Source organism: Chenopodium quinoa, unplaced genomic scaffold (assembly GCF_001683475.1).
Source record: "Chenopodium quinoa cultivar QQ74 unplaced genomic scaffold, ASM168347v1, whole genome shotgun sequence".
Lineage (NCBI taxonomy): Eukaryota > Viridiplantae > Streptophyta > Magnoliopsida > Caryophyllales > Amaranthaceae > Chenopodium > Chenopodium quinoa.
In genome coordinates, this window is record NW_018742951.1 from 5,611,407 (window position 1) to 5,638,677 (window position 27,271).

General features: G+C 36.6%; 1 long non-coding RNA gene and 1 pseudogene across 1 annotated transcript; both read right to left on the reverse strand.

The window, feature by feature from the left end:
• Nucleotides 1–9,258: 9,258 nt before the first annotated feature.
• On the reverse strand, nucleotides 9,259–22,764 carry LOC110728567 (annotated as a pseudogene).
• Nucleotides 22,765–25,836: 3,072 nt separating this feature from the next.
• On the reverse strand, nucleotides 25,837–26,959 carry LOC110728443. Its single transcript, XR_002512684.1, has 2 exons — nucleotides 26,489–26,959; nucleotides 25,837–26,091 (listed from the first exon to the last, which is right to left on the reverse strand). It is a non-coding gene; the product is annotated as an uncharacterized LOC110728443 (long non-coding RNA).
• Between the last annotated feature and the right edge of the window lie 312 nt (nucleotides 26,960–27,271).

Sequence of the window (27,271 nt, forward strand, 5' to 3'; positions counted from 1 at the left end):
TAGGTAAAATTTATTTGTGAATGGTAAATGGAGAATGAAAATTAAAGTTACATGTGATGGGGAGAGCCGGAGAGAGATAGAAAGAAATGAAAAGTAAAAAAAGGAAAGAAAACATTTGTTGTAAATAATCCATTTAAAATAAATGTTGCAAATAAATTGAAACGAGTTAGTAGATTGAAAAGTATTTATTGGGTAGAAATAAAGGAAAGTCAAATATTAAAAAGGACACAATATTAATCAGAAAAAAAATCTTTAAAACAGAGGCAAAAAAAAAAAAAACCATATACGCTGGAGTAATAATGTATACTAACTCTCTCTATTATGAATATATAGTAGACAAATTGTATACAAAGAAGGCTTTAAAAACCCGTTAGCCTTTTAATTTTAACTAGGTTAGATCTAGTGTCATGCACGGTGATATATAATTATACATTATTGATTGAAAAGTATCATAATCATAATTTTAATATACACAACTAAAACAAAAGTAGGTAAAAAATTTGAGCAATATTTTTTCCTGATGTAAAAAAGGTCAAAAATTATTCTAAGAATACGATTTTTGGATAGTAGTCAAAATTTTTTTAGAAAGATTTGTGAAATCTTTTTATTTAAATATAATAATTACTACATTTTAATACAGAATGTGTATAAAAAATAATATTATTTTTATAAGTATTTTGTTTCCTTAATCAATAGTTTTTTCTTAAAAAAAGAATAGGTAACTAAGGACACACCAGGAGATAACACGTGTCATTGCTGGTGTGTCTTTTAGTATATACTAGGTTAAGTCCCGCGCCATGCACGGTCATAATACAGTTTACAACAAATAAATTATAAATAATGATGTTAATTCAACAATAATTTATCCAAAAATAATATTTGTTACAAAATAACTTGAATTTTAATTTATATTAATACCAAATACGTAAAGGTTATTGAATTGGATTGTATAAAATAGTAATAGAAATTAGAAGCTATAAGGTTTTATATTAAAGAATGAAAATATTAGCTTAGGTTAGTACCCATATACAAACTCATATACATTTGCCCTTATATTTTGTTGACACACTTTGACCGGCATAATATGAAAATTTAGTTGAATTTATTTTACTTTAGGATAATTAGTATTCCGTAATCAACTTTTTTAAATATATTTTTAGTGAGTAGTAGGGGCTTTTAATTTTTTTTTTTTATAATAATAACATAAATGTTTATAGTAATTAGATTGAATTTTCCAATATATATGATTTTGTTCGATTGTTCTTACAAATGTGTTACATATAATTTTAAGATTTACACAAAGTATGCTACCAAAATGATTTTTCTTTTTTAATTAAAATAAATTTTATTTTCAAATGATAAAAGTTGAAGAACAAAATTTGATAATATTATAATAATCTTAGATAATAATATATTACAATACTTTATTTTTAATCTACATTAGTATTTTTGTAATTAAAAGTTTCCTAGTATATACAGTAGAATATATGTAAAAAAAAAATTAATTGAGTATAATTGGATTAAATACGTTGTCAAAATGGAAATAAGTATTATTGTAGGTTATAAAATGGATGACATTAAAATTTGGCAAAAAAAAAAAAAAATGGAAAGAAAACAAAGGCGGGAATTTTTTTACCCAGAAAATGATAAGTGTCATCTCTGATTTTGCCTTTAGTATAAAGTTATTGTTATTGATTTTTGGTAAATGTTGCGCATAATATGAAATGGAGGTATATATACTACATCAATTTCATATTAAGCGCAACGATGTGACATTCAACAACATCTAGGTAAAATTTATTTGTTTATGGTAAATGGAGAATGGAAATTAAAGTTGCATGTGATGGGGAGAGCCATAGAGAGATAGAAAGAAATGAAAAGTATAAAAGGAAAGAAAACATTTGTTGCAAATAATCCATTTAAAATAAATGTTGCAAATAAATTGAAACGAGGTAGTAGATTGAAAAGTATTTATAAGGTAGAAATAAAGGAAAGTCAAATATTAAAAAGGACACAATTTTTAATAAGAAAAAAATCTTTAAAAAAAAAAAACCATATACATCGGAGTAATGTATACTAACACTCTCACTATTATGAATATATACTAGATAAATTGTATATAAAGAGGGCTTTTAAAACCTGTTAGCCTTTTAAATTTAACTAGGTTAGATCCCGTGCCATGCACGGTGATATATAATTATAGATTATTGATTGAAAAGTATCATAATAATCATAATTATAATATACACAACTAAAATAAAAGTAGGTAAAAAATTTGAGCAATATTTTTTCTGGTTGTAAAAAAGGTCACAAATTATTTTAAGAATACGATTTTTGGTTTATAGTTGTCAAAATCTTTTAGAAATATTTGTGAAATCTTTTTATGTAAATATAATAATTATTACTTATTAATATGGAATGTGTATAAAAATTAATATTATTTTTAAAAATATTTTGTTTCCTTAATCAATAGCTTTTTTTATAAAAAAAAAAAAAGATTAAGGATACACCAAAAGATGACACGTGTCATTGCTGGTGTGTCTTTTAGTATATATTATTATGATGAATATATACTAGATAAATTGTATGAATATATGCTCTATTATGAATATAAACAAGATAAATTGTATACAAAAAGGCTTTAAAAACCCGTTAGCCTTTTAAAGCTTAGATCCCGTGCCATGCACGGTGATATATAATTATAGATTATTGATTGAAAAGTATCATAATCATAAACTATAATATACACAACTAAAACAAAAGTAGGTAAAAAATTTGAACAAAATACTTTTTCTTGTTGTAAAAAAGGTCACAGATTATTTTAAGAATACGATTTTTGGTTTATAGTTGTCAAAATTTTTTAGAAAGATTTGTGAAATATTTTTTTTAAATATAATAATTACTACATATTAATATGGAATGTGTTTAAAATATAATATTATTTTTATAAATATTTTGTTTCCTTAATTATTAGTTTTTTTTTTATTATTTTTTTAAAAAGAAAAAATAACTAAGGACACACCAGGAGATGACACGTATCATTGCTAGTGTGTCTTTTAGTATATATATTATTGATTGATTCATCAGTCTTCTTTATTTAAGTTCAAAATTTTTAATATGATTTGAAAGCCTTCTATTATCCTCATTTTTTATGTTGAACTAATTAAGGCACTATCTCTACTTTTTCAAAAGTATGACTAAACCCAATCTTAAATAGTGTTGAGACTTACGCCCCTAAAAATATATATTTACATATTTACCCTTGATTATATTTACTCTATTTTATTAATAGTGTTGAGACAATAATGCCCCTTAACATGTGTATTCACTTATTTGTCTACATTAATGTGATTGCCTTTTTTTTTTTTTTTTAACTCACAAGTATAATGTGCGTGCAAACATTTATACCCTAAAATATTTATTTATGCATTTTCTCTTATTAATGCTGCCAACAAATAAAGTTGTGCCATAAATTAAACTCAAACAAAAGAGCTCCCTGAATATGGCTAGGTATGGTGCACGCGATGCGTTAGCCGACATTGTAATACCTGTATTTTTAAGACTTATTTTCTAATTAATTATTATTTATTAATTCTTAAAAGGGTAGTTTGGTAATTTATTTTATTAATTGAATTTTGGAACCAAAATGATATTTGAATTTGGCGCCAAAAATATTTTTAAACTCAATTAATAGGATTTTGGATAAAATTAATTATCCATTTAATGATTTTAATTAAACCGAAATATATATATATATATATATATATATATATATATATATATATATATATATATATATATATATATATATACATATGAAAAGAGTTTTGTGTTGCAATTAATTATTGAAAAGATTGATTTATTGATTTTAATTAAAGGAGGAATTTCCATGAGAATTATTGAATTATTTATTAAAGCTTTACAAGCATGCTTAAATTAATCCCACTATGCGGATTTGGTAGATAAAACTATGGACTTTGTATGATCTAGTCTTTTCTCAAGGATAGCCTTTCTACATAAAGATACTAATTTGGGAGGTGTGCACACTTAGGAGAGGAATTGGATTCAAAGAATGAATTTTTATTATTTGAAATATTATTTGAGTTATTTGAAAATTGAGAATTGGTTTGGAATTATGAGGTTTAAGTTATTGAATAAATATTGGAATTTTCGTGATTGGTTTTAAAAGCATATTTGCTAATAAATTTAGTTTACTTATCTTGCACTTAAATGTACTTGGCATATTTTGCTAACTCGTACTTCTTATTTGTTTTGGTTCGCCTTGTAATTGGTAAGTAGTGCTAAAATTTTAGGTGGAGTTTTTTAATGCGCATATGGGGGTCCCGAGATTATTTGTTTCACCTAGTTTAGAAATTGAATGTTGTTTTTGAATTCGATTTTTGAGTACTCATAACAATGGTTTTCTATTTTTAAGTATTAATAACGAAAGAGTTGATTTCTATTGCAAGTCATTGTTGAGTTGAGTTTTAAAGTAGCCATACGTTATCATATGGCGGTGGTAATACGTCTAAATCTATCTCTAATGTATAATTATATGTATTATTCTAACATTTTCGTATAGGGAGATTTGGGGGTGTTGTAGTCACAGTTAAATAAAATCTGATAAAGATTAATTGATACCTAGTCTGAAATCCCAAAGGATATAATTCTAAGAAAATCGAATTTTGAAGCTTAAAATGTATCTTTACAGAATTACAAGATTTGCGTGCACACTAGTAACTGGCGTGACTTGCGAGTCAAGTGGCGTGACACACCTCAAATTCGTGTGTCATTCACGCGAGTTTGTTGAGCGACATGTTAGGCCACTATGTGGTTTATTCAGTTTAAACTTTAACTTTTGTCAATTTTAATCCGTAAACCCTAATCTTTATCCTAAACTTACATGTGACATGGGAAAAGTAGCATTATACGCTACTTGCTCGTGTGGCACGCCGGTTCCTTGTCGACTTGTCGTGATACACGAATTTTGCATGCATGTCAACCATCAATCTGTTTCCAACATTAATTGGCCTTTAAATATGCAAGGTTTGTTCGGAGCACTAACAATTAGCATCAAATCACTATTACGAGGTAATCGAACTTTTCTAAACCATCAAGATTTTATATTTAGGCAATCCGAAAAACCCTTACAATAGCTGAATTTCCATCTTTAGATCAAGGCGAGGAAGGTGCAATTTCTAAGGGTGATATAAATAAATTTGATTTAGTTTATCTATTTTGATCATTAAATTATGTTGAAGTTTACTAACAAGTTTAATTTATTCATGATGTAGTTGCATGGTTTTGCAATCGAAGTAATTAGTAATTAAGTTTTAATAGTTTTAATTGATCCATGCATTATTTTATTTTGATGGTTTAATATAGTATTGCTTATATTGCTTTAGTTCCTTCGAATGTTATTATGATGCATGTTTTTATTTTCTTTATTGTATGATAACCTTATTGCACGCTAATCAAGACCGGTATTAGGATCACACGACTAATAATAAGATAATTATGGATGAGTGGTTAAGATCCCGCTAGTAATTTTGATTATTAAACGAAGTGATCATGATTTACCAAATTATATGTGCATTGTATTAATATTCAACCGATCGACATAAATAGCATAATTAATTTGGAGTGAAATAATTATTTGTTTGTATATATGTCTTTCAAAATTGCAATTTATATTTTTTGCAATAAGAACCGATCCGAAAAGATTGAGGTTAAGTCGAGCGAAATTAATTTCTTCTTCATCTCCAAATCCTCCTATGTTTCAAGACCATATGGAGCTAGTATAGCAATCATATGGGTGTAACCTTAATGGATCAAGTTAATGTTTTCTTTGATTTGTCCCTAATCGTGGTCGCCTTATTCTTTTGTATCATGATCAATTAACAGTGTACAGGTTTTGAAAAAGATTTGTTTACGACTCATTACTTTATTCCTTGTTTCTTATTGGATTATGTCAAGCTCACTACGTCCTATTATCACTAACCATATATGTCAAAGTAGACGGACTCATACGGCGCTATAGGAAGACAGGTGAATTGCAAAATCCAAATTGAGGTCAAAACCCAAATGAAGGAATTTTAAATTTACTATATGTTAAATATCCTTACTACAGGCAATATACTGAGTAGACACCTAAATTATTTGAGCGCCCATTTATGAGTACTTCATATCAAGTATATTTATTTCAAACTTATTAAAAGCGACATCCAACATTTCAAATTGCTGAAACCCAAATCTTAATTATGCAATCCAAGTCTAAAAGAATATCTTTAAAAAAAGACATAGCTACACACAAAAAAAGTGTATACCAAACAAGTTTAATCTAGTGGTAAAGATGTGTGAAAAAACATACTATCTCCAATTTTATTAGTTGATACGTTTTGATTTTAGCACTATTCACACATCTCCCTTTGATTATGTTTTGTGATTCATATGTGAAGAAAAATATAATCGAGTGAGATCTTGTTAGATTCATCACAATATAAATTTTTAAAATATCAACTTTTTATAATTTTTGCTTATCGGTAATTAAAGATATTAATGATTGAATTTGTGCATTGGAAAACGTGACTAAAGAAACGTGACAACTGAAAAGAAACGGAGGAAGTATAACTAATCCTTTATCTTAACCCATCCCTCTCAAAAGGGACGTGAGTACGTGACCCACAAATATTGAATTATGAACTTGTGAAGGGTGGTTAGCTCATGCTAGAGAGAGAATATATCTCGTACATTTGATCTTTTTGTTAAGGATATAAACTATTATTGTGTTGTTCTGTTTCATTTATATATATAAGCTCAAGTAATTGATTGTATTCCAATATATACAAAACTTTGATATAAACATTTTCAATATCGTATCAATCAATAATAGCAAAGAATACTAATCTTATACATACGTAATTATAATCAGATTCAATCAAGTCGATAACATTTACACAACTAACAGTTATCCGACCAAATCCGACTCGATCAAAGTGTGACCCTTCGACGAACAATGGTTGTAGGCCTAAATAAAAAGATGGATGATGGTACTGTACTTGCCTCACAGTCGACAAAATGTAAGTAGTAGTAGAAGTAGTAGGGGCCAAATTCTGATCTATAACCCTCAAAAATTGCCCACATAAATTGATATTTCAAGAAATGTATGGTACGTGCCAACTTCTTTACCGTTAGAACCACAAGAGGTTGATAAATTTTTCCCGACAACTTACCAATACGTACCACATGATAATCTGATCAACTGATGATATAACCTTATTGGATTAAGGCTAGGGAAGCTAGTCGTAGTTACATTCGAAACCACAAAAAAAAAAAAAAAAAAAAAAGATGCACAAAAAAATAGGGGGTACAAAACAAAATACGCGCCTAATTTCATTATATTGCTTGAGTCAATTCTTTTTATTGAACCTATCCTTTTCCTTCACCTTTTTGACATCATGGCATGAATCACAAATATCCTAGATTGTGCACTGCTGCACAGAGTAATTATAGCCCACTATCATGGGTTCATAGTTGTCCATATCACAATATAAAATTCTTTTTTTTTTTCTTTTTTGCCCCTTTCCTCTTCATCTTCTTCCTCCCTTAAACCCCTTCCCCACCTTCATGGATAGCTCCCATTGCCCGCCAAACCTCCGCCTACCACACCTCCACCTTTGACAGCAAGTAACCCACCCCACCAGCCACCACCTTGGTTGAAACCCAAAAACACGCAACCACCTCCGTTAGAAATCACCGAAAATCACCCAAAAAACATAACCCCAAAACAAAAAAGTGAGCAATGCTATGGTCGAAACCCCAAACTTATGGCTCTAGCCATTAAAAACGGTGAGTTCTATGCTGGAAATTGTCCGAGTTTGGTCGAAATTGTCGACGTTAATTGTTTGCCGGTGCTTAGTTATTATTAATTTGTATACTGTTATTATTGGTTTGTATATTGTTATTCTTGATTTGTATACTGTTATTATAGTGTTGAATATTGTTATTAAGAGGAAATAGACTACTTTTTTACAACATGATAAGTAATACGCGAAATTACATTTTTGCCTCTGGTATGGGCCCAACAAGCCCATACCTGATAGTAGTCTATCACTACTCCTGCTGCACATGTTTTCGTCCTTCTACTCATACTCCTTTTATTTTTGTAAGTTCGACTAGTAGAGTTTTGAAAGTTCGACTCACACTATTTAAATATGACTCCCTCCGTTGAGATTTTACAGTTGTCATATGTTACCTTTGACTTAATTTTTTTACTACTATATAATTTATTAACATGATCATGTATTATATTATTAGATTTGTTACAATATCTACTTTCATAACATAATTTTAAAAAAATTATTTTTACTAATTTCTATCCAAAGATATTGATGGTCAAAATTGTGTCTCGACAAAGTGTAAAAACTCAAGTGATGCATTTAAAAAAAAAGGAAGTGTTTACACTTCCTTTCTTAATTTTTGCACTATTCTCTTACCTTCTACTCTAGCAGGCAAGTTCGACTCACTTGGTAAGATTATAACCTCAAATCTTAGAGATTTAGAGGTTTAGGGTTTGTATCTTGCCAAGCTAAGTGAGGCTATTTGATTGTTTGAGGGTGGTGATTCCCTTGCCCTCCCCTTTATACCTCACTCCCAACCAAATGTCTGGGTCACAGCTATTGGACAAAAAAACTGTAAAGGTCAATTATTTTTTAAATGAAATTGACATTTTTTTTTATGCGAAGTACCTATTTTTTTTTACATATACACTCACTTATTTGTAACAACCTTTTTAAAAATAAGAGAGCATGATCCTTTGATTTTTAAAGGAAATGAATTATCATGTCTTTGTCAATTAATAGGTAGGGATGCACGATGGAGGAGTATTGAAATTTCATATTTCGTATTTTATATATGGTATGTGCAATAACTAAAATTACAAAATGGATGATAAGAAATGAAAAGGATGTTAGTATATTTATATCTCCATATAATAGCTAGATAAATAAGTTTATCTTTGTTGAGATTTTTTTAAGATATTTGAGATTAAAGAGCAGTCTTGAATTTTCCTTACCTTCATATATTATAGGTACATTAAAGCTAAAGGCCTAAGGCCGTCCTATTGTTTTTTCTTATTTTATTATATTTCAAACAAAATAATATAAATTTAACAAAGTTCAAATGCGATAATATACTATTTAACAATATAATATAACTTTAAATATAATTAAATCAGATGAACCAAACAAAGCCTTAATGTTATATACTTAAGACATACTAGACAAGTTCAAGAGTAGACAATAATTACTCAAAAAGTTGATTGTTAAATTTATCTTTTCCTATGTAAAAGTAACTTACCATGACTTTTGTTACGAGTTGTATCTTACAAAATCTTAACCACCAAAATTAACTCTAATACATACGTAAGACATAACTACTAAATAACTTTTCTCTTTACAAAGCGTAAAAGCCTATTATCACTCAACCTAGATTTGTAAGCTGAATTTTTGTATTCACACCATGTGAACTCTTCGTACAAGCTTTCTTCCCCTTGTTGCATAATACAAGGTAAAGGTGCTATCTTTTGACGTAAAGGTGGGCCCCCAAAGAAGATCATTGATAATCTTGATTTCTTGTTGTCAGCCAAAACCCTGTGTTTCACACTCTTAAACCTTCCATTAGTCATCACCTACAATCAACAAAACAATAATTTAGATATTTCACACGGGATAAACACTTCTTTTCTTAAAATGAGATAAGGTTGGAAAAAAATTAAGGAAAAAAAATTAAGGACATTCCATCCTTTTGACATAGACCACATGGTATTGGTCGTGGAATGTTTAAATATTATTCGGACTTATTCTGTACTATCAATATCTAGTTTGACAAAAAATCTTGACTTGACAATCTGACTCAAACCAATAATACTTCGCACCTATGTAAAGTATATTAGATATTGAAAGACTAATTTCGACGTAGATTGAGATATTTTACATTTCAAGTTAACTCTAAAAATATTAATTAAAATTGATATTCTTATGTATCTGTGAATAAAAACGTCTAATTTCAAACTCAAATCGTATTAACCAATTGTGACATTTATAAAAACCACAACATCTGATTTAAGTCAACAAAGGAATTATGGTGCGGATAAACGTCACCTTTCATATATGTAAACAATTGCACAAACTTTTATCGCAATGAACACATGATTTGTGAACCTTACCATGACGCTAGTACACCAATATTATATTGGTACCTTCCCAAACAAGTACACAAACGGATAGGATCATAGAATTTCAAACTAACTTTTTCACTTTTAATGGAACGTGTCCAAATCCATACTAGATTTTACCACTGGTCAAAAAATGTAGTATGAATACTATTATTTTATCTCATCGTTTGTGTAAATATAATAAAATTATGTCATTATTAAAATTATGAATTTGACCCCTCAATTTTGACAAATTTATAGCCGTCAAAACTAATTCGAATATTTCATTATTGAATTATAAATTTGAACCCTCAATTCTGAACAAATCAGCCGATCGATAAATGTATAGTTTGAACACATTAATTTTGTTCTTCGTATCCCCACCAAAGCAATATGACCGTACAAATTTAAGCCACAATCAGTGTTAACGAGTCCAGCCTTCTAAAACACTGCCCAAATTTATCAATATGTCTCTATGGTAAAAATTTAGAGTTGTTTTTAGGTGTATAGAGAGGAAAAGTAGATAAGAATATTTAAATTAAATTTATCGTAAAAAAAGTAAAATTTAAATTTATCGTTTTTCATTTGTCGTTTAACTATGAGATAGTTTGCGTGTTTATAAAGTCACTTATAATGACTTATTAGGTTGCATGTTCTAATGTCGTAAAACACTAGCTTTTTTTTCCTTTTACTTTTATACTATTTTAAAGTTGACATGATGCGACACAACTAATAAGCTTCAGCTAACTTTTATATACTTTTTAAAAAAAATTATACTTTGTATTTTTTATACACATTCACAAGTTGGTTGCAAAAGGATTGCACAATTTACGTGACAAAGGGAATTTAGCACAAGAGGTCTTTAATTTGAAAGATACACCCAAAACAAGAGAATTTGAACTAGCTAGAAACTTAATGTATCTCCATCCTATAATGATCTAATCATAATTTTTGACTGCTTACCATATTAATTAGACCTCACTATCAAACATCCAACGTCCCATGATCACTATTCCACCTTAAATGTTTTGCCATTTTAATCCATTTGTCTTATGAAACCTTCAATTTCATTTATCATACAAACTTTAAGATACAACACTATAATACATGGTGTTTCGGTTGAAAACAATGGGACCTTGCCGAAGGTCCACTAAAATGGAGAAGACTGGATTCGATCCAAGCTGTGTTGGGCCGAAGGTTTCCTGCACAGTGAACACACGTAAACTAGCCTCGGGGGTGTTTCCGAGGAAGGCCCCTCCGATGCTAAAGTCAGTACAATGTGTAAAAAGGAAGACACTATGCAAGAGAGTTTGTAGCTTGAGGCTTTTTTGGAGTATTTCTCAATGCAAGAATGAGCATATGAATTGCAATAATCCGTGTATGAGATAATGCATGTGATGTTGTGTCTGATCTCGTATATGATGTTATGAGATGTCGTTGTGTCTGATGTAAGAATATGACTCTCCCCTTGAATGTGTTAATATGAGGGCTTTTATACCTCATCATACTTGGAGAGGTTGGGCTTTAGCCCAATTGGCTTACTTTGTGGGCTGACTTTTGACTTTTGAGCAATTGGAGAGTTGAACCTTGACCTTGGGCTTTTAATTGGATCATTTAGTGCCCAGGCCCAATTTTGACTAAATTGGACCCAAACAACTTGCCCCCCAGACCCGATTCGGAAGGATGACGGGTCGGGTTTGATTTAACTCAGAAAAGGAGGGAAGTAAATGATTTAATTGATCCAAAAATTTGAATTTAAACCGTAATTAATGAGATAACAACGGTTAATGATTTGCGGAAGTTGGACGGATAATGGGCGGTTTAATCACAAGACATGTGTTTAATGGTTACTTAGTGGGTACTTAAGAGAAATTAAAGCACAGACTCTTCGTATCCCGTACCTGGAGATATAAACAGAGGCGCGTCATTCTCCTCACTTATTCACCAACACAAACCCAGAATTCTTCGAGAGAGAATCCAAGAATCCGTATCAAAACTTCGCAAATTCCCCCGAGCATTGAGCTTAGAAACTGAGACTTGCCACTACGAACTCGTAAACCGGCAACTTTCGCTTCAGATTAAGGTAAATTCCTTTGATTTCAGTTTATTTTTCTTCGAATTCGAACTCCTTCCCCTTTTCTTTCGACTTTTCTCTTCGAAATAGTCCATGGCAAGAGGAGTTAGAGGTAGAGCCCGTGCTCCAAGAAGAGCAAGGCCGATTCCCGATCCTAGGAATAGGATTGGGACCTGGAATGGTCGAAGGCCGGAGTCTGACCCTGCTGATGGGATTAGGGCGACTCCCCTTTCCTCGGCTCCTCCTCAAAGAACGGATGAGCCGAGTGCTTCTGGACGGGACGATGAAATTCCCGCTGTCCTTTGGGATATCCTCCCTGGGTTTTCAGAGTGGGAGAATGCCGAAGTCGCTTCGGCCATGATAAAGAACCGCCCCTACTCATGGTGGGTAGAGAACGCCGATCAATATCGATTTGCCGAGCAAATTGAGTTGCACTACGGCATTTTTGAAGCTGATGGATATTGGTGCCGAATGCCCTCAGCATCCGATAGAATCCATCGTCCACCCCCGGGGTATGTGGGGGTGTACACGAGACAGCTTCAGTATGGGCTGAGGTTCCCTTTGGACGTTTTCGTCCGAGACTTGCTGATCCATTACAACATTTCCCTATGTCAGCTAACCCCCACCAGCATCCGAAGGGTGATGACATACTTATGGGTCTGCAAGTTCTTCAGATACGTGCCGAACCTGCACTGCTTCAGAAAGCTCCATCGGCTAGTGCCAAATATTCAGAGTGGGCACGGAAGCCATGGTTCTGGGTGGTATCGGATTGAGTCCCGGCCCCAATATTTGACCATGTGGCCAAATGACTCTTCAGACAAGGATTGGAGAGGTCAATGGATTTGGGTTAGGGCACCCATAGATCCGGGCCACCCTTGTGTCTTCAGCGCTCCCCGGTACTTAGCTGAGCCTGATCCCGAAATGGGAAGTCTAGGTCCCCCCGCAGATAACGGGTCGGATCCGAACCTGGATCAGCAACATATCTTCGACAAGCTGCCGAACCCGGGGGGAAGTGGTCGAATGCAGCATATCCCGGAGACTTGGCTCCCCGATACGCATTACGTTTTCCAAGAGAACATGCTAGCAGCTGTTGGCCTCAGCCGAAAGTTTAAGGATGGTAAGCTTCTTCGGCTGGGGCCGAGGCTTTTTAACTACCTTTTTCTTCTCTCGCTTTGCTTTTTTATGCTGTGCCATACCTGAGCTAAACTTTTTCCCTTTCCTTTTTTCAGAGCGGGACGAGACCAACGTTGGTATTAACTACGCTCGTCTTGGTGTTAACCGAGAGCGAGTTGTAACTGAACGGGCCCCGTCTATCACTGAGCCGAGGCATAGGGAAGTTCATCTGGATTCTTCCCACTTCCAAATTGAGGCTGTTGCTCTGTATCAGAGGCAGAAGCCTTGGTGGAAGAAGAGAGACCCTTGGTTTCAGCTGCTGAACGAGGAAGCTGAAGCTGCCCGCACAGCCGAAGAGGTTGCACGGGTACTTGAGGCTTGTGAAGGAGGAGAAGGGTCCTCCAGAGCTGCTGAAGCCGAAGCTGCAGCTAGAGCAGCTGAAGAAGACGAGGCTTTGCTGAAAACCTCGGTGAGCTTTCAGACAACTTTTTTCTTTTCTTCTTTTTTTTTTTTTTTTTTTTTTTTTTTTTTTTTTTTTTTTACTCACACTCTTCTTCCCCCCTGTCTGTTACAGTCTGAAGAGAGTAACAGACACAGAGAAGGCAAAGCTCCTGTTCGTCCCGAAGATCAAATACAAGAGTCTTCAGACTCAGATATGGACGAGCAGCCCCTTCTGAAAAGGCGCCGAAGGATGGCCATCATCGGCCCTCATGACTTTCAGCAGAGGCCGATGACCATCGGCGTCGCAATAAGGGAACCTGAGGAAGGCAATGGATCGCCGAGGGTTCCCCAGCCAACACCCCAATCTCCTCAAAAGACCCCTCCGCCACCTCCTGAGATGGAGGTGGATCAGAGGACTCCCGAACCTAAGGGAGTGGTCCAAGAAGAAATCAAGGAGAGTGCTGCTGAGCACGGAAATAAAGATGCCGTGATGTCAAGTGCTGAAGGCTTCACGGCAGATATCGCAAGAGAGGTTGAGGCTTTCGTCCTCACCCCTGAAGAAGAGGAGGTCATAGTACTTGACTCCTCTGAGAAGGACGATGCTGAGACAACCAAAGCTAATCAAGCTCCATCGTCGTCCTTCCCTTCTTTCCAGACTCTGCATTCTGGAGAAATGGGTTTCTCGGCCCCCCGAATTCCAATCCCAGATCACATCTGGGACCTCATATGGGGTCAAAACCGAGAAGGAGCTGAAGCCTACTTCGGCAGTTTTGCTGGCATGTCCGAAGTAGACAGGGCAAGGATCTGGTCGCTGAAGGCCACTGCTGGGATGGGCGAATCCAGTAGATCAGTTCCTGACCCAGCCAGGTCTAACCAACTGCTGATGATGCAGGTAATTTTCCTTCATTTCCTCCGAAATTCAGCTCTATTTTTTTTTTATTACTTATTATTTTTTTTTTGTCTTCCTGTTTTCAGTTCGTGCACAATCAGACTCTCACTGTAGAGCTGATTGATACCCTACAAGATAGGGTAGACGCTGCTGTGCACGAAAGGAAGGTGGCTGAAGAGGAAGTTAAGCTTGCTAAGCTGAAGCAAGCAGCAGCTGAAGAGAAGCAGCAGGAGGTTGAGGAGTACGGTAAAAAAGCTGCCGAAGCTCTGAAAACCTTCTGCGATGCTATGGAGATGGAGGTTTTTCCCCCACTGATGGAAGGGGAAAAATTCCTCCAGGAGCATATGGGAGTGGACGTCTCCAAATTCAAGGCTGCTATTGAGAGCCGAATTCAAGAAGGAACTGCTGCACAAGCTGAAGTGCAGCAGCGTCTAGAGGCTCTTGAAGCCAGCCGAATGGCTGCTGAAGAGTTGCTCTTGGCCAAAGACGTCCAACTCTCAGAGGCTGCTTCTGCTGCTGAAGCTCAAAGAGCTAAATTCCAAGAGGCTGAGGATCAACTGCTGATCCAGAAAGTTGAAGTGGCCCAAGCTCAGACAAAGGCTTTCCAAATTCAGCAAGAGCTGAATGAGCTGAAGGGGTCCTCCTCCAAAGTCGCTGAACAGCTGAAGAAATCCAAGGAAGACTTGGAGGAGACCCAGAAGAAGCTGGCTGATGCTGAGGCTTCACTCAAGGTCCGTGTTTATACCCAAGAGGAATATGAGATGGGTTTCAGAAACGGATTCCGAGTATGCCGAAGACTCTGCCTTCATGCTGAGCCGAAGCTGGACTGGTCTAAATGTGCTGAGTGGGTCCAGAATCCCGAAGACCCTCACATGAAGTATGCAACTCCAGCTGAAGCTGAAATTCTTAAGGCTGAGGAAGCCGAAGAGGAAGCTGAAAGACTGGAGTTGGAAGCTGAGCAGAGGGAAAGGGAGGCTCGGCAAAATGCAAAGCCCGCCTCTTCGGCTGCTGGGGCTGAGGCCATCATGGGACTCAACGCTGATCAGTCTGATCCCCCGGCTGAAGCATAGGAACTCGGGCAGTCGTCTTCAGAATCTTGCGGTTCATCATGTGCTTAACTTTAGACTTGCCGCTTTCTGAGTTTTTTGCCTTGTTTTTTGCTTCAGCTTGCCTTGTCGTACAGCAGTTTTATTTTTTTGCTTATGTACGTATTTCGGCAGCTGTTATTTTCCGCTTGTGGGCGGCTGCCGATACTGAATTATTGAACTTGTAGCTCAAAATTTTTTTTTTTTTTTTTTTCAGTTGCTTTATTTTTGAATGCTTTACTGTTTCTTTTCTTCAACTCTGCCGAACATAGCTGCACTGCGTGCTTCTTGCCCCCACAGAATAAGCAATTTCTGAACTTCTTCAAAATAGATATCCGAAACACAGGGCCAACTTAAGGCAATGCTTCTGGGATACAAGTCTTACTGAAGATTGACTGTCTGAAAGTTGGATATCCGAAACACAGGGCCAACTGAAGGCAATGCTTGGGATATTAGCTTTCTGGGACTAACCTCTTTAGAACAAGTCTTACTGAAATTTGACTTCAGCTGAAAGACCAGCGTTCTTAAAGAAGACGCATATCCGAAACACAGGGCCAACTTAAGGCAATGTTTCGGATAATGGCTCTCTGGGATACAAGGCTCAGTTAAGGCAATATCCCAGAACTGTCCATGGACTCATGTCTTTGGAGAACAGGTCTTACTGATGTTTGATTTCAGCTGAAAGACCAGTGTTCTTTAAAAAGACTGAGTTTTGTAAGCCATCTGAAACCCAGTTACCCGAAGGCGAAGGTTTCAGACGAGGCTGATTTAAAAAGGCTGTTATCCTTGATTTTCTGTCTATCTTTGAAAAATGGATACCCGAAACACAGGGCCAACTTAAGGCAATGTTTCGGATAATGGCTCTCTGGGATACAAGGCTCAGTTAAGGCAATATCCCAGAATTGTCCATGGACTCATGTCTTTGGAGAACAAGTCTTACTGAAGTTTGACTTCAGCTGAAAGACCAGTGTTCTTTAAAAAGACTGAGTTTTGTAAGCCATCTGAAACCCAGTTACCCGAAGGCGAAGGTTTCAGACGAGGCTGGTTTAAAAATTTTCAACTGTTGCTGTTATCCTTGATTTTCTGGCTATCTTTGAAAAATGGATACCCGAAACACAGGGCCAACTTAAGGCAATGTTTCGGATAATGGCTCTCTGGGATACAAGGCTCAGTTAAGGCAATATCCCAGAATTGTCCATGGACTCATGTCTTTGGAGAACAAGTCTTACTGAAGTTTGACTTCAGCTGAAAGACCGGTGTTCTTTAAAAAGACAGGTTTTGTCAGCAATCTGAAACCCAGTTACCCGAAGGCGAAGGCTTCAGACGAGGCTGAATAAAAAACCCTCAAAGAGTAGATAGAACAAAGAAAATTTTGAAAGGATAAACAGTTGTAAATTTTATATAAATGGCGGCTCCAAGGCCTGTCATTAGTTCAAAATGTACTTACAAAGATTGTTCTGCCCCGAAGGGTTTACACATGGTATTTTTTCAGTACATCAGCATTCCAGTGATTCTTCAACTCAGTTCCATCCAACTGCCGAAGTCGGTATGTCCCTGGCTGAAGCTCATCATAAATTTCATAAGGTCCCTCCCATGTAGCTGAGAGCTTCCCATGGATTCGGCCTTTCTGAACTGCAGCAGCATTCCGAAGGACAAGATCCCCAATTTTGAGAGGCCTTGCATGGACCCTTCAGTTATGGGAGATGAGGTCTGAACTTATCCCGGGCATATCAGCTGCCGAGAAAGCAAACACATCTCTGTTATCCCGCAGGAGCTGAATAAGTTCACAACGGGTGTTAGGATCAAGGTCCATCCCGATTGTTACACATTTCTCAGCATCTCCTTCGGCCAACTCTGCTGTTTCAGTCTGTTGGTCCATGTCCATTGCTGATGGACTGGACTCTTCAGAATCTGGTCTGCTGCCAATGTCAGCAGGTGTCCCAGTCTTTGTGTTCTTCGGCTGGCTCTCTGAGTCTTTCGGCTCAGATGAAGAGTCAACCTTTTCCCTTTCGGGACCTTTTTCTCTGGGCACTGATCCTTGGGCCGAAGCACTTAGGCCTTTCGGCTTTTTTGTGCTTGGCTCTCTTTCTTTTTCTTTCTCCTCCTCATCCTTGTCGTTATCTGGGCGACTACTGGATGGCTTGAGGTAGTTGCACCTTCGGGCGTCCTTCTGGTTGCCCTGTATCCTTTCGGGGAAGCCGGCGTCTGAGACGTAAATCATCAGCTGATGATAAGTTGAGACGACCCCTTGGATCTCGTGAATTATGGGTCTCCCCAAAATCACGTTGTACACTGAAGGAGCGTCGATGACCAAAAACTCAATCATGACGTTCCGGGCTGCCTCATCGCAACCGATGGTGACAGGAAGTGTCACCTTCCCATCTGGATAAGTTGAAGCCCCATTGAACCCGTATACCGGATAGGGTACCGGCGTAAGGTGCTTGGGCTTCAGCTTAATTTGGTTGTAGGCCTTTCGGAACAGAATGTTTGCTCCGCTGCCACCGTCAACAAGGACCTTACTGACGTCGTGGTTGGCCACCGTGGCGATGATCACCAACGGATCCTCGTGAGGGAACGTAATCCCCCGGCAGTCGGCGGCTGTGAACGTCATGTTCGGCACCGGCGACTGGGGAGATTGAATGTCAGCGTTGTTCACCTGGTGAGTCAAAGCTCTAAGGTGACGCTTGTGCTCCCTCCGAGAGTATATTCCTCCCGAGATAACATTGATCGGAGGGAATTTCCCCTCCGGTTTTTTACTGTTTTTCCGAGGGAAATCAAGGTCCTGCCGAGGGTCCTTTGCTAACCTTTCGGATTCTTTTTTCTCGCGGTGATCCGCGATGTATTTTTTCAAGTATCCCTTCCGGACCATGTCTTCTATCTGGTCCTTCAGCTGGATACACTCTTCAGTGTTGTGGCCCGAAGACTCGTGGAACTCACACCACTGATTTTTATTTTTTCGCTGATACCACTCTGGGAGTGGTCTCGGCTTTCGGTAACTCTGCTCCTCCTTCGTCACACTGTAAATTTTGGCGCGTGGAAGAGAGAGCGGAGTGTAGGACTCGTATCTGCCTGTGTATGAGGCAAACCTGTCCTTCTTTAGGTCGCTGGCCGAAGATGGCTCCGAGGCCTTTGATTTTCCCTTTGCCTTATGGCCTTGGCCTTCAGACAAGGGTATTTGCCTCTGTTTCCCTCCCCCGGATTGAGGTTGGGTTTTTGCTTTATTCCATTCTTCGGCTCGGATGAACTTATCCGATGCACTAAGAGCTTCCTCCAAGGTCTGCGGGGTATGCATGACCATGAAGTCTAGGAATTTTCCTGGCTGAAGGCCATTCTGCATTGCAAAAACAGCTAGCCCCTGGTCCAGCTGAGAGACGCTTGATGACTCGTTACTGAAACGGGTCAGGTAGTCTCGGAGGCTTTCAGTTTCCCCCTGTTGCAGACCCATGAGCTCTGCGGTAGTCTTCTCTCGGCGGTTTGCCGTGGAAAACTTGCTCCTGAACTTGGAGGACAGATCATCCCAACCTGTTATGGAGCCTTGCCTTACTCCCTTGGAGATCCACGCTTGCGCGACCCCCTTGAGAGTGGTTGGGAAATATTTGCACCAAGTCGCCTCGGATCTGGGGCAAAGATGCATATGAGTCTCATACGAGGCCACGTGGTCCTTCGGATCCGTGGTCCCGTCATATGTGATATGCGACGGTATTTTAACCGTGGGTACGCGCTCTTCTAGTATCCATTGCTCGAATGGTGAACTAGCGGGAAGCATAATGGCCTTGCCCTTGTTCCTGGCCGAAGGGACCGCGCTCCGCCCTCTCAGAGAGGTAGGAGTGGTTTTCGTCCCTGGCTGGGAAGTCTGGGCCTCGGCTGCAGGGAACGTGAGGCGACTACGCACGCTCGGTTCCTGGCCGCCGAGTCGGTCAAGGACGCTTCTGCGAGCAGTCTCAGGTTCCCGGCGAGCAGATTCTGGCCGAGAAGCTGAGCTGCTGCTCTTATGCGCTGCTGGTCTTGAGGATGAGGATCCTTTAAATAATTGAGAGTTCTTCTTCCTCTGTTTTTCATTTTTCCAAGAATCCTCCTCCCACTCTTCCAGTTCCCGGAAGGAAGGAAGCTTCCCACCGTCATGGTCTAACTTCCTCCGCTGATGCCGGGTATGCGGAGGAGTTCGATCACGAGGCGGTGGCATATTCTGTGCCCTCATTGCCTCCATGAGTACTGCCAGCGCTCTTGCCACCTCTTCCGAACTGGGCCCCGTCAAAGGGGTCCCCGGCCGAGTGTGGGCATGAGGCCGTGCAGCCGATGGTTGGCTTCGGGACACCGAATATGTCCTATGATCAGACTGACCCCTGCTAGACCGAGAGTGGTCCGGCCTATATTGAGAGTCATGCATTATAGGAGATAGGGAATCCTCCTTGTGTGATCCTCCCCCCGAGCCGGCACCCTTGGGAGAGTTCCGGTCCGGCGAGGGCGATGGTGTAGGGGTTTTAGGCTTTTCGCCCGCTCCTTGACGGAGGCTTTTGCTCTTGCGGTTCTTAGCCATGGCTGCTAAGATAATTGCAAGATGATCTTGGTTAGGAATTTGGCTTAAAGATTTTTGAAAGTCATCCCCACAGACGGCGCCAAATTGTTTCGGTTGAAAACAATGGGACCTTGCCGAAGGTCCACTAAAATGGAGAAGACTGGATTCGATCCAAGCTGTGTTGGGCCGAAGGTTTCCTGCACAGTGAACACACGTAAACTAGCCTCGGGGGTGTTTCCGAGGAAGGCCCCTCCGATGCTAAAGTCAGTACAATGTGTAAAAAGGAAGACACTATGCAAGAGAGTTTGTAGCTTGAGGCTTTTTTGGAGTATTTCTCAATGCAAGAATGAGCATATGAATTGCAATAATCCGTGTATGAGATAATGCATGTGATGTTGTGTCTGATCTCGTATATGATGTTATGAGATGTCGTTGTGTCTGATGTAAGAATATGACTCTCCCCTTGAATGTGTTAATATGAGGGCTTTTATACCTCATCATACTTGGAGAGGTTGGGCTTTAGCCCAATTGGCTTACTTTGTGGGCTGACTTTTGACTTTTGAGCAATTGGAGAGTTGAACCTTGACCTTGGGCTTTTAATTGGATCATTTAGTGCCCAGGCCCAATTTTGACTAAATTGGACCCAAACACATGGTATAACTAGATTAGTAACACTGATTGTCGCGTAATTCTGTCATGAATTCCCGAATATAAAACAAAGAATAAGCGAAGCGAGATAGGAAGGTTGGTTTACCTGCAAAGAGTCACCAACAAGCATGAAAAAGGAATTATCATCAGGTGGAACAGAGACCCAACTTCCATCAGTTAGAGAGATTTGAAGGCCTCCTATGTTATTTGATCGAAGAACAGAGATGATCTGAGGGTCTGTGTGTTCGCCAAATCCTACCTAATTTCTACCACTACTAATGGCTTCAAATGCCTCAGGCTTTGGTGGGTAATGGTTCAGCCTGAAATACGAGTCGCTTTCGTCGTCTTTTATTAACTTACTCAGAGCATTCCTGTCTTCTCCTTTTAGATTCAATCCTTCCGCCATTGTTTCCAATACTTGAACCGCCATTTTCTTCACTTTTGCTATGTAGTTCACTAAGGCATACCTGAACATACGTGTCATTACAAGATTTGTCTCAGCAATCATTTTATATTATTTGAAACGATTTGACATAAAGTGTTATAACACGAAAACGGAGGTAGTATTTACATATATATTTACTAGTAGATTGTGATTGAGCAAAAACAGAGGAAAACAGAGAAGAGCGAGGCGAAACCTGAAAACATGAGGATTATCAGGAAAAATGGAGACACAAATTTGGGTAATAAACTCAGGAGAAGCCGAAAGTAGAAGATACTCAAGCCAACCAACGTCGCCATTGCGACCAATTTTCTTGTTACCATACCCAAAAGGGTTAGGACTCCCAGCGCTTTCCTTGAGAGCTTGAGGCAAACTAAAGAAACTACGAGCTTCGTCTTCCAGCTGTGTCATCAAATGAGTAGGAACACCATGGTTAACAACCTTAAAAAAGCCGAACTCGGTACACGCCTTAACGATCATTGATTTAGCATTTGGAGAATTCAAGTCTATAGTTGGGATTACAATAGGAAAAAGGGTGTTATTGTTTGGTTTGCATGTTTTGATGAATTGGTCTAATGCAAGATGAGATAAAACCACCATTGTTATGTTATTAAAGAAGAAGGAAAAATGGGATGAATAATAATGTTGATTGTTGGAGAAATAAGATGACTAGTTTGAAGAAAATGGTGTTACTCTTATATTGACAAATGAGAGAAGAGTTGGAGGAGAGAGAAAGAGGAAGGGGGGAGGGGGGAAGGGGGGAGGAGAGTTAGAAAGGATGACATGAAGACATCTGTCAATTACAAAGTGCAAATATATGGGTTGTGTTGGGGAAGGAGGAGAAGGTAGGGAGGGATGGGGGGTGGGAACTTTGGCTAAGACAAGGATTTGTTGTTGTTGTTGCCAATTAGAATGTGCTCTTTTATTTATTGTTTTAAGAAAATTCTTTTTAGATTCTTTTTTAGATGGACTTAATTTTTTTTTTTTCTATATATAATAGTCAAGTTAGTTCAAGATTTTATTTGGTTTCATATTCGTAATTTGAAGTGTGTAGGGAATGCATATTTAATGGCTAAATTGTCTTATTAGTTTTGGGTTAGGATCATTATTATTCTGTTTATACTCAACTTCAAGTTATTTTCTTCTTTATTGTTTTAGTAATTCAAATTTCGGGATTATGTTTATATGTAGTAGTATATACATGAGTTTTTATCTCCAAACAACCCACAAAGGCACGATCATAGAGATAAAACTACTTTGTATAATTTATTATACACGAGCTCTTAGTTTTTAACCAATAAGACAACACATTATTAATAGGTCGTATTTATTTGATGATTGAACTTTCCCCCACTTTGATAATAGTATATACAATAGTAGTCCACATATACTCTGTATATATATTACCTTTGTATGTAGTAATCAGGAAAACAAGTTATTGGGTAAATCCGTTTCATTGTGCATCCACCCAACCAGATGTTAATATATGTCCTCTAATTTCATGAAAATTTTAATGACTTCAATAAAATGTCAAAAAACTTTATCCTATTATCTCAAAAAACGACATATTAAAAAACTTATAAACAATGTCCAATAAATTATACTTCGTATTTATCTGACTGCGAGTTCGAATTTACACAATCCTTTCCCAATTTGAAATAAGTTTATGACCCTACGTAACCAAATGCTAACAAAGTAACAATTCACAATGACATTATATGTGAAAGTCACAAGTTAAAATATGCATCATGTGTTCCTCTTATATTGCAACAATCACTATTTTTTATTAGGAAGTTATACAAATATTACAAGCCACCCACCCCAACCCGAAACCCCCCCACCCCACCACCACCACCAACCCCACCCCCTTTAGTCGTAAACCACTAGGCTCAAGCCTACCCAGCCACCATCCCAATCTGAAACCCCGAATAATTCAAACAACAGTAAGATTGAAGGATGAAGTGCATGTTAGTTCAAGCAGCTCAAAACCTATTAAAATTTCTTGGAAAAGAGGTTAAAAATCATACTTTCTCCGTTTTTTTAGTTGACACCATTTGACTTTTACGTTATTCACAAACTACAATTTAACTAGATTTTGTGATTTATAACTACGATAAAATATAGTTAAGCGGGATCTTATTTGAATCGTCTCAATGTTTATAATATTAATATCCACTTATTATAATTTTACAATGTCGAGAATTAGAGTTTTTCGTTAAAATAGGGTGTCGGTAAACGTGATAAAAGAAAAGTGTCAACTAAATAAAATTAGAGGTATTATGACATATAAGCACACTACTACATGACAATTAGTCGCATTGGTATAAAAATTAGCACCCTTCTGACATATTGGTATAAAAATTATAACCTGCGACATATTGGTATAAAAGTTAGCAAAATGTGACAAATTGGTATAAATGTTCACATAAGGTAACATATTGGTATAAAAGTTAGTAAACAACGACGTTTAGCCTTTTTTTCATGTCGAAGTAAGTGTGAAAAAAATAAAAAGTAATCAAAACAATATTTTATTTGAAACATTAAATTACTTTTTATTTTTTTTTTCTTAGTGTTAAATATTGTCTAATATTTTTAGAACTCTAAAAAAGCAAAAACAGCCAAAGAACTTTTTTTTTTAAAAAAAAATAGAAAAAATAAAATCAAATAAAATAGAGTAAAATTCAAGACAATGCAAAAGAGTTATTCAAGAAAAATTGCAAGATCGAGATTTTTTTTTTTTTGAAAGAAATCAATTCATTAATCAAAAGTCATACGACATCTACAAATGAAATCTAAATCAACAAATACATAAACTTGAATCAAATAAGGGTTTCCTACATAAAAGCTACAATCGTTGAATAGATCTTGCACTGTGGTACATCTTTCGCATACATCGCTTGAATATTCAACCTTTTCGAAGAGACGGTCTAACGATTTCTTGTAGCCGTAAGGATAACTTTCATCTGATCACTTAAACGCCTTTGAAGATTTGATAACCGTTGTGATCCCGGACAACTCTTTACCAACGAACTGATAATAGGGCAAAATATGATTACTTTTTTAATAAACCCTAACACACACAAAAACCCTAAACAAAAATGAACAACAAAATAACAAAAACTAATGACTTCACCATAGGGAGATGGACGAATATCTACATTACTCATGTAGATTTATTGAAAATTAAATAGCAAAACTAAAGAAAATTAAAGGAAAAGGGTCGAAAATAATCTAATTTCCAAAGAAATTAGGCTATTTGCAATCTAAACGGCCAAGAAATTGGAGGAACCCTAGAAGATAGAGAGGAGGAGAGAAGAGAAGAGGAGAGGAGATGCAAGATCGAGATTTAATTACACATTTATGGCTTTACATTAAGCCTTCAATTTTTGCAATATAAAAGAGTATAGAAATAAATTTGTTCCTAATTTCTATATTTTATAACCATTAAGCTAATTTCAACTAGTTTTAAGACATGAAATCTTAGGTCTTCTCTAGAATAGTTCTCACTTCTAAAACTCCAAATTATAATTAGAGTATATGAAATAAAAAATAACAAAAAAGTAATTTAGCTACTTGCTACTTCTACAAATATGCCAATATGAACAATGTTTGATCAATAATTATTCTCCCACATATGTTCTCCTCTTTCCCATTCTTTTAGATTTATTACTTTATCTTTCAATTCGCCTTTTTTGAGAATTCTATTTTCTCTTACAAATTTTGTTAGTTATTACTTGTTAATAATCTTAAGAAAATACTATAGATGTTAAAAGCAATAATAATAATAAGCAATTATATGATACTCGCTTTCTCTGGCAACAAAAAAAAGGGTCAAATATCGCTATTTGCTAACTTTTATACCAATATGTTGCAAGGCTGCTAACTTTTATACCAATTTGCCGCCTGTATTAACTTTTATACCAATGTGTCACAAGAATTTTAATTTTTATACCAATTTGGTCGATTGGCCCACTACTATACTAGGGGTGAATTGAGTTATGGACAAATTCCTTATTTCCGGTATATGTCCTCTTGCTCTACGGAGTAAGGTAATTGATTCTCTTGTATTAATACGAAGTATGTCTACGGAGTAAGGCAGTCAATACCCTTCGTATGAGGCAATTGCTAACAAAACTAGGGGTGAAAGTTCGGTATTCGGTTTGGATTATACCCCAAACCGAATCCAAACCGAATTATTTCGGTTTTGGATTTTTGAAACCGAATCCAAACCGAATTTGGATTCAATCCAATCCAATCCAAACCGAAATAATTCGGTTTTGGATATTGAATCCAAACCGAACCGAATTTCTTTGGGCTTGTTTTTTTGGGCCTTGAATTCTAGGCTGTTATTGGACAAATAGTTTTGGGCCTTTTAAAGACCTAATTTTTGTATCTGTTCCTGAACAAAACATAAATTTTTAGACAAAGCTTCCACCACCACAATTAATGTCACGAATTACAACACTTAAGTTTGTCCAGCCAAAATAAAAATTACAGACAGTCAAACACAACAGTAATCTTAAACATAAAATGACAGTATGGCAGATTGGCAGCAGCTTCATTCAAATCTGGCATTAGCTTCTTCTTCTTGGCAGCGTACTCTTCATGCATTCAATCAAGCTCAACCAAGTTTGGGTTGATTGGATCAGTAATTTTCATATTCTTCAAGTCTAACATTCAAAAAATAAACAAGTTACATAATACATATGACATAATGAAAAAAAAAACACATGATAATTAATCATTATACTACAAAAATAAGGCTCATAAAGTAATGAATCTATCAAAAATAACATAAGTACTCACCAATTTGAACATAACAGAACAAAACATCACTATAAAGATTGAACAAAACATCACCAATTTGAATGGAATCAATTCGAACATAATAACCCAGAGATAAATCAAAATTCCCAATTTGAACATAATAAATTAATAACTCAATTTCACAATTCGAACATAATAAATTAATTTCCCAGAAATAACTCAAAATTCCTAATTCGAACATAATTCAAATTCCCAATTCAAAAAAACAAATGAAAGAGGAGTAAATAAAAAAATCCTTACCTTTGAGTGACTGAGAGAGGTGGTGGCGATAGAAGGTGGTGGCGCGTCGCGGATTGAGGGAGTACGAAGTCTACGAACACCAGATATGAAGAAAGGAACTGATATTCGACCAAGGAGACAATATACGGTGGCCGGAGTGAGATACGATGGTCGGAGTGAAGGAAATGAAGGGTTTTGGTGAGGAAGTAGAGGAATTGAGGAGTGAAGGTGGCCGAAAGTCAGAAAAATGAAGGAGAAAATTAGGGTTTGCTATATATATGTAGGGGAATTGGGCTGGAATCTATATGGGCTTTAAACATTTCGGTTTGGATTTCGGTTTTCGGTTTTTTAGGACCAGAACCGAATCCAAACCGAAATAATTCGGTTTCAGGATTTTGGAACCGAATCCAAACCGAAAACCGAAAAAACCGAACCGAATTTCTAGTTCAGTTTGGTTTGGATCGGTTTTCGGTTTTTATCCAAACTACTTTCACCCCTAAACAAAACCTTTCGTCAAAAGTAATACTCCGTATATATGTCTTTTATAAAACATCTAGAAAACTAGAACTAATCTTCTTTTCTAAGAGAGAGCTTATGCTCCCTTTATTGTTTTTGAAAGACCATATTATCTTTTACAACATGACATTATTAAGAACACCTTAATTCTTTGGATATTCCAATTAAAAATGTTAGTAACAAAACGATTGAATAATTCGATCTATCTGGGTAAACTATTCCCCTCCTCCTCTAGGGACAATGAAACTTAACTTTGATGGTTCGGTTACTAATAACTCTGCTTCGATA